Below are 8,716 nucleotides of genomic sequence, written 5' to 3'. Positions count from 1 at the left end.
AAGACTCTCTCTCTCTCTCTCTAAGTGCGTTGCGCGTGAGTCCATGTCAAGTAATACAAATTGTTTAAATTATAATTAAATCAGAATGTGACAAACATCAAACACTACGAATGGAAAAGTACATTAGAAACTGATGAACAATATGTCTATTACATTGACTTGATTAATGAAAAATTTAAATATATTCGACAACTGAAAAAGTTAAAATCTAGTTAAATAGATTCAATATATGATAAATAATATTTTGATGTTATTAAGCACAAAAATGTGAAAATTTAATGTTATTTTGCTTCACTAAGTAATAATATGACATCAAATAATTTTAAAAATTCATTTGATGAGAATTACGTACAAAAGATTAACAATAAATTAAGTGGAAAAAAATCTGAAAGAACCAATTATATTCAAGAATCAACGATCAAAAGCATCTCAATTCTGGCATTACAACAAAATTATGAGAATAAGAATTAATATCATAACTTATATCATGTCAAAGTTTTTCTTCAGACATTTCCTAGCTCTTAATTAAATTATATTTTATGGGAGAGATATTATATTAAAATGGTCATATTTTTCTTTACATCTTTTCAAGACAATCACAATTTTAAAAGAGCATGATTAAGCACTCAAAAGATATACTTAGCTAGGAAACATAAATATTTTGCTACTCATCAGGCTTCTTTTCTTAAGAAATTTTATAAAAAGGTATAAAAGACACAAGATGAAAAAAAAACAAATAAAATGATAATGAGATATATTTTGCTAGTAAATAATAGCACTTTCAATAATATATGTATAAAATTAAAATAGAAATTAAAATAAAAAACTTGGACTTACTGAGAATGCAGCAGAAAAGGCGATAAAACAAATATGTTTATATAAGTTCCGGAAAGGCGCCCGGGGGGGGAGGAGGGGATTAAGAGGTGTAATTAAAAGCAGTAATTTTTGATTATTTTTTTAATACATAGCATATTAATTGTACAATAATTGATATCCCAAATATTATTAGTTTAAAGTTTATATTAAATTTTTTCAAAAATTAAAAAATCTAAAATATATTATATAGGAATTCTAGAGGTTGCAATAACTATGGAATTGAAAAGCAATTCCACCACATAGAACGGTACATACTCATTAGCTATCCTTTCAAATAATCAAACTGTAAATTCAATCCCCTATTCATTATCGGATTATCCTAAATCTCACTTGACTCAATTTTCGTTCAAGTCTAAACTAGGCTCAATCTTTCTAAGTCACTATTCAAAAACTTTCTGACTCAATTTCCTTATCCATTGATTTATCCATATCGATGGGAGCAGATCGTTGCATAAGCACTCACCTTTTTTTTTGGCTGAATTGTATTGTATCTTGCGGGTAATGAAAATCTTTTTGAATCTTGTTTGATTTAGATGAAGATTATTACGTAGTCACAAGCTGAAATTTACATTATTGCTATAACAAATTTCTATAAATAAAATTTTCAATCAAGTAACTGAATGAAAGGGAGGGATTGGAACACATCACCTTCAAACATTTTTCTCCTTCCACTCTTTATTTAGTTATTTTATATTGAATATAATTCTAGTTCGTGTTTTTAATTAAATAGTTAAATTATTTGTCTTGAATATTTCTTGTATTTTCTTATTTAATGAAGAAGGATATTTTTGTTAATAGTGATAAATTTAGTATGGAGTAATTTTCTTATTATGTTAAAAACAAATGACAGATCTTGACAATTCTACGTAATAGTAAGTATAACTCCTAAATTTCATATGTGTGGGCTTAAGTTTTTTATTTAACTTTTTATTCGCTTTATAGTTGGATGTTATTTAATTTAATTTGTTGATATCTATCTACTTTTGTACTGCATATTAATATATTACTAATTTTGTAATCGAGAGAGATGCAAGAAGTGATATTGCTAAATGGAGTATTGTATTAATATTCATCAATAATATTTATCTATTTCATGGTATAATTAATTCTACACTTATTTGTTATCAAGAGAGGTGAATATTGTAATAATTAATTATATCAAGTGAGGTAATCGATTTACTTAAAAGCGCATGTTTCAGTTATAGTACATATCTCTGATTTTTTAATATTGCTATTTTGATAATTAATATTGTATAATCGAGAGGAGTGCATTTAATTGTTCTAACTTCAGTAATAATATACAAATATAATCACGAGAGGTACTTATATTTTTATGAGAAATAGATGAGGAATAAAAAAAATAATTACATAGAAATATAAAGTGCACTCAACACCTTCTAACTTATTAAAAAATAAGTTAATAATTGATTAATTCTCCACTCAACTCTTTCTGATTCTCTCAAATAGTAAATAAAACAAAGAAACGTTTGTAGAATGAATAAATCAATTTCTATTAGTTCGATATCTTTCTATTGTATTATTTGATAGAGTGCGAGTTAAAAATATATCGGGATAATTTCAAAGACCTTCCTTCACATTTAGCTCTATCACAATGACTTTCCTTATGGTTTACGATATTACCTAAACCTCCCTTATTTTAAAATTTTGTAACAATTCCTTTTATATATTTTTTTTATTAATGTAAATAAAACACTTTTGACAAAATTTGCCCCTTTAATGATATTAAATTCCTTCAATTAATTTGTTTTTAAAAAAAATCAAAATATCATTTTTGATAAATTCTTAAAAAACAAAAAACACAATCCCTTTGCTCGACTAAACCTTTCATGCAAATAGGGGTCCAAGTTCGTTTTCCTCTTCCTCTACCATTTTCTCTGGGCCATCTTATTTTCTGCTTTGTATCATCGCAATTTGCAACAAACTTCTTGGATAAGCAACTTGCGTTTTGTCAAAAGTATTTTATTTACATTAATGAAAATAGGTATAAAAAAAAAATTGTTACAAACTTTCCGTAATAAAAGAGGTACGTGTAATATCATAAACTACAAGGAAGGTCAGTGTGATAGAGTTAAACATTGAGGGAGGTCTTTAAAATTATCCTAAATATATATATATGGATAATTTTAAATATATACAATAAACTAATTAGTTTATAATAAATATAATTATTTTTATATAAAAAATAGCCAAAGATTATAGGAAATATACAGTGATTATACAATATAGCTTATCAAAAATCATACAAAGTATATACTAACTATACAATATAAATTACTTATACATGAGTTATACACTAAATATATATTATGACACATTCTATACATGAAATATATTATGAATATATATGAATATACATCGAATAATTATTTTTTTAATAATTAAAATAACTAAATGACTATCTACCGTAATTATCCAAATATACACATGTAAGTGAGTTGCCATACATCAAAATAAGATTATGGTTGGAAGGAAATGCCGTGAGAATGTGAACCATTACAGTCAGTAACTTGTCATACATCAAGGTAGGAAATGCCATGAGAATGTGAAACATTATACAGAGTAGAGGAGATTGTCATTAGGTCACTGATTTAATTTGACACTTATAATAGGTTTCAATTTTGAGATAAGTGTCAAAAATATATTTAAACTATCCCTTTTTTTTTTTGAGTTTCATACCTAAACTATTGGGAGTGTGAGTTTCATAGCTCAAACTAAGAAGTGATAGTTTAGGTATGAAACTCACACTCTCAATAATTTAGGTATGAAACTTAAAAAAAGGATAGTTTAAGTGTGTTTTTGACACTTATTTCTTCTGTTTTTTGAAAAAATTGTTTCAAAGCAATTATAAATTTTTGGGATGTAACAGTTCTTTTATTGAGTTAAACTTATAGATACATTAGTATTAATAAAGAAATATGATAAAATGATAAATATTCAATTATTTTTAATTAAATATCTTAAAATAAATTTACTTTCAGACTTTCAGATGCGAATTTAAAATTAATCAAGTCAAAATTTAAAAGTAGAGAAAGAAAGAGGAATCTTTTGTTAGTTCAAATATGTGTTTTTGTTTTTCTAATTTAAATGATTTTTTAAGTTTTTCTTGTATGTACAACAACAACAACCTAGTGAAATCCCACGGCGTGGGTTTGGGGAGGGTAGAGTGTACGCAGATCTTACTCCTACCAAGGTAGGACAGTTGTTTCCGGGAGACCCTCGGCTCAAAAGAAATATAAAAAGAGGTCAGATAAGGCTATGAAGTTCAAAGCGATTTAAGAAAGCAAATATCGAATAACGCAAAAAACGAAAGCGACACAGATAAAGTATAGTGGAGTAGAGTAGAGTGGAGTAATAAAAGTACAGAATTATAGAAGTACAGAAAGAAATAGAGAGATAATAACAGAAGTCAGAGCACAAAAAATTATAGTGCGCTAAAGCGCCTACTAATACGGAAAACAAAAAGAAATTAGAATCAGCAGTAATTCACTAGTACTTGTTTGATTGGATAATAAATTGTTGTGAAATTAGTTATTCTATAATTATTATGAATGTGACTCTATAATTTTAGAATAATTAATTTTGTAATAACTTAATATATAATTTTATTTCAATTAGATACACTCATTTTAAAATGGGAAAAGGTCTTGATATACTCTTCAACTTTGTCATTTAGAGCTGATATACCTTCCGTTATAAAAATGACTCATATATACTTCTATCATTACATAAATGGCTCAAGTATACCCCACTGTTATAAAAGTGGCTCACATATACCTTTACTGTTATAAAAGTGGCTCACATATACCTTCACTGTTATAAAAATGACTCACATATACCATTTTATTCTAAAGAAAGTGAAAAAATTACTTTGTTTTGATTATTAATTTTAAAAAATTCATGTATGGGGTATATTTTTTTGAAAAAGTAAAAAAATAAAATAAAAAAATATATCCATACATGGATTTATTTGTAAAAAAGTTTTTGGATATATTTAATCTTTTTCACACATGAATAATTTTTTGACTTCTTTGATTATCATTATTTGAGTCTCTAATTCTTATTTTATTTTTTCTTTCATTCTTTGGTGTAAAAATAAAAGACAAAAATAAAAATAAAAATAAAGTGTGAATGGAAAAAAGAGAAAAAAGTAAGAAAAAAATTTAAAACTATTTTTTGTGGCTATATTGTAATTTAAAGCTAATTTTTACTGCTATATAGTAATTTAGTTTTTTTATCTATAAAAAGAATTGGGGGATGTATAATAAATTTCACAAGAAAAGTAGCAAAAAAATAAATTGAATCATCAAAATAATAAATTTAAATTAGCCGTTGAATCAAAAAAGTCAAAAAAATAAATTATATGTCAGAAAAATCAAATATTGTTATAAAATAAACTAACTTTACAAAATAAGGAGAAAAATAAAATAAGAGAAAGAGAGATCAGAGAGAGAGTTCGTATCAGTTTATCCATATTATTGTGCTAACACGACTATTTATAACCAGTATAGAAGGTAGAAACTAAATTGAAATTTGCTAACAATTGGGCAAGTTGGGTGGGCCCCACATGGAAAAATGACATCCTTTATTATTTTTTAACACTCCCCTTGGATGTTAATGTACAAAAAAAAAATCTTACCAGGAAAATCCAGTAGGACAAAATCATGGTTAAGGAAAAAAGAGTACAGCGCGTATTTTACTCCCCCTGATGAAAATTTAATTTGATATTTTGGAGACGACGCATTCCAATCTTATATCTTAGCTTCTCAAAAGTTGATGTTGGTAATGCCTTTGTGATTATATCTGCAAGATTATCATTTGAACGAACTTGTTGTACATCAATATCACTAATCTTCTGAAGATCATGTGTGAAGAATAATTTTGGTGAAATATGTTTCGTTCTATCTCCTTTTATGAAGCCAACTTTCAATTGAGCTATACACTCAGCATTGTCTTCGAATATAACTGTGGGTACTTTGACATCATTTTCCAAGTCGCATCTTTCTTTGATGAACTGTGTCATCGATCTCAACCACACACATTCTCTACTTACTTCATGAATTGCTATTATTTCAGCATGATTTGAAGAAGTAGCAACAATAGACTTCTTGTAGATTGACATAATACAATAGTTCTTCCGTGTGTAAATAGATAGCCTGTTTGAGATCGAGCTCTATGTGGGTCTGATAAATAATCTGCATCTGCATAACCAATAAGGTATGCACAACCTTTGTTAATATAAAACAAATCCATATCAGTAGTACCTTTTAGGTATCGCAAATTATGTTTGATACCATTCCAATGCCTTCGCGTTAGGGATGAACTATACCTTGCCAGCAAATTAATAGAAAATGTTATATCAGGTCCGGTTGTATTAGCAAGGTACATAAGTACACCAATAACACTGAGATATGGTATTTCAGGACCAAGAAGTTCTTCATGCTCTTCTGGAGGTTGAAATAGATCTTTTTCCACTTCAAGTGATCGAACAACCATTGGAGTACTTAACGGATGTGCTTTGTCCATGTAAAATCGTTTTAAGATTTTCTCAGTGTCGGCAGATTGGTGGACAAAGACCTCGTCTGCTAAATGTTCAATTTGCAGACCTAGACAAAGTTTTATCTTTCCAAGGTCTTTCATCTCAAATTCTTTCTTTAGATATTCAATCGTCTTTTGGACATTTTCAAGGGTTCCAATGAGATTTATGTCATCAATATAAACGGCGAGTATAACAAACTCTGATTCCGTTATCTTAATAAAAACACATGGACAAATGACATCATTTATATAACCTTCATTTATCAAGTACTCACTAAGGCGATTATACCACATACGCCCTGATTGTTTCAGACCATATAATGATCTTTGCAGTTTTATTGAGTACATCTCCCAAGACTTAGTACATGCTTTGGGCAATTTTAATTCTTTTGGAATTTTCATGTAAATTTTATTATCAAGTGAACCATAAAGGTAAGCTATAACTACATCCATTAGATGTATTTCATGATTTTTATGTACAGCTAAACTGATGAGACATCAAAAAGTTATTCCATCCATAACAGGTGAATATGTTTCTTCATAGTTGACCCCGGGTTTTTGAGAGAATCCTTATGCAACAAGGCGTGCCTTATATCTTACAATTTCATTTCTCTCATTTCGTTTTTGTACAAAACTCATTTATGGCCAACTGATTTTACACCTTCAGGGGTTTGGATTACAGGTCCAAAAACCTCACGTTTAGCAAGTTAGTCTATTTCTGATTGAATTATCTTTTGTCATTCTGGCCAATCACATCTACGTCGACATTCTTTGACGGATTTAGGATCAAGACTTTCACTATCTTGCATGAGGTTAAGTGCAACATTATATGCAAAAATATTATCTACTGTAATTTTCGATCGATCTAAATTTATCTCATCACCGGTAGAACTTGTTGAAAGTTCTTCATTCACTTGAGTCTTAGGTTCACTGATTTCTTCAAGAATATCAGGATTACTCAAATCTTGACCTTCTTTAGGAGGTTCTTGTGTAGTATCATCTTTATTATTCCTCGCGCTTCTCTTTCTAGGATTTTTATCCTTTGAACCCAGTGGTCTACCATGCTTCAGGCGTGTTTCGGATTCAGAAGCTATAATACTAGTAGATGGTTCTTTTGGGACATCAATTCGGATAGACACATTTATTGCAGGGATATGTGACTTAGTTATCCGTTTCAAATTAGTAAATGCATCTGGCATTTGATTTGTTATTTTCTGTAAGTGAATGATCTTTTGGATCTCCTACTCACATGTGCGGGTACGTGGATCAAAATGAGATAGTGATGAAACTTTCCACTTAATTTCTCTTGCGGGTTCCTTTTTCTCTCTTCCTAATGGAGAAAAAGTTGTTTCATCAAACCGACAATCTGCAAATCAAGCAATGAATAAGTTTTTAGACAGCGGTTTAAGGTATCAAATTATGAAGGGTAAGTCAAACCCAACATAAATTCCCAACCTTTGTTGAGGGCCCATTTTTGTACGTTGTGGTGGTGCTACATGCACGTATACCGCACAACTAAAAATTTGTAGATGGACTATATTTGGCTCATGACCAAATACTAATTGTGACAGAGAGTATTTATTATATTGTGTCGGTCTGAGATGTACAAGTGCTGCTGCATGTAAGATAGCATGACCCCAAACAGTAATTGACAATTTTGTTTTCATTAGTAGAGGTCTGACTATCAATTGTAGACGCTTAATAAATGACTCTGTAAGGCCATTTTGAGTATGAACATGAACAACAGAATATTCAATTTTTATCCCAATTGATAAGCAATAATCATCAAAAACTTGGGATGTAAATTCTCCAGCATTATCAAGGCGAATAACCTTAATTGAATAATCTGAGAATTGCGCCCTTAATCTTATTATTTGTGGTAACAACTTCGCAAACGCCAGGTTGCGAGATGATAAGAGACATACATAAGACCATCTAGATAATGCATCTATTAGGATCATAAAATATCTAAACAATTCCCTCGGTGGATGAATAGGTCCACATATATCTTCATGTATACGCTCTAAAAAGGCAGGAGATTCGATGCCAACCTTCAGGGTCGATGGTCTGGTAATTAATTTGTCTTGATAACAAGAAGTACATGAAAATTCATCATTCGTAAGAATCTTCTAGTTCTTTAACGGATGTCCAGTTGAATTTTTAAGGATTCGTCTCATCATTATTGATCCAGGATGACCTATTCGATCATGCTATAGCACAAATATATTTAGATCAATAAACTTCTGGTTTATGATCATATGTGCTTCAATTACACTAATTTTTG

The sequence above is a fragment of the Solanum dulcamara genome, chromosome 5 (assembly GCF_947179165.1).
Source record: "Solanum dulcamara chromosome 5, daSolDulc1.2, whole genome shotgun sequence".
In the NCBI taxonomy this organism is placed as follows: domain Eukaryota; kingdom Viridiplantae; phylum Streptophyta; class Magnoliopsida; order Solanales; family Solanaceae; genus Solanum; species Solanum dulcamara.
This window is presented reverse-complemented; position numbering follows the sequence as displayed.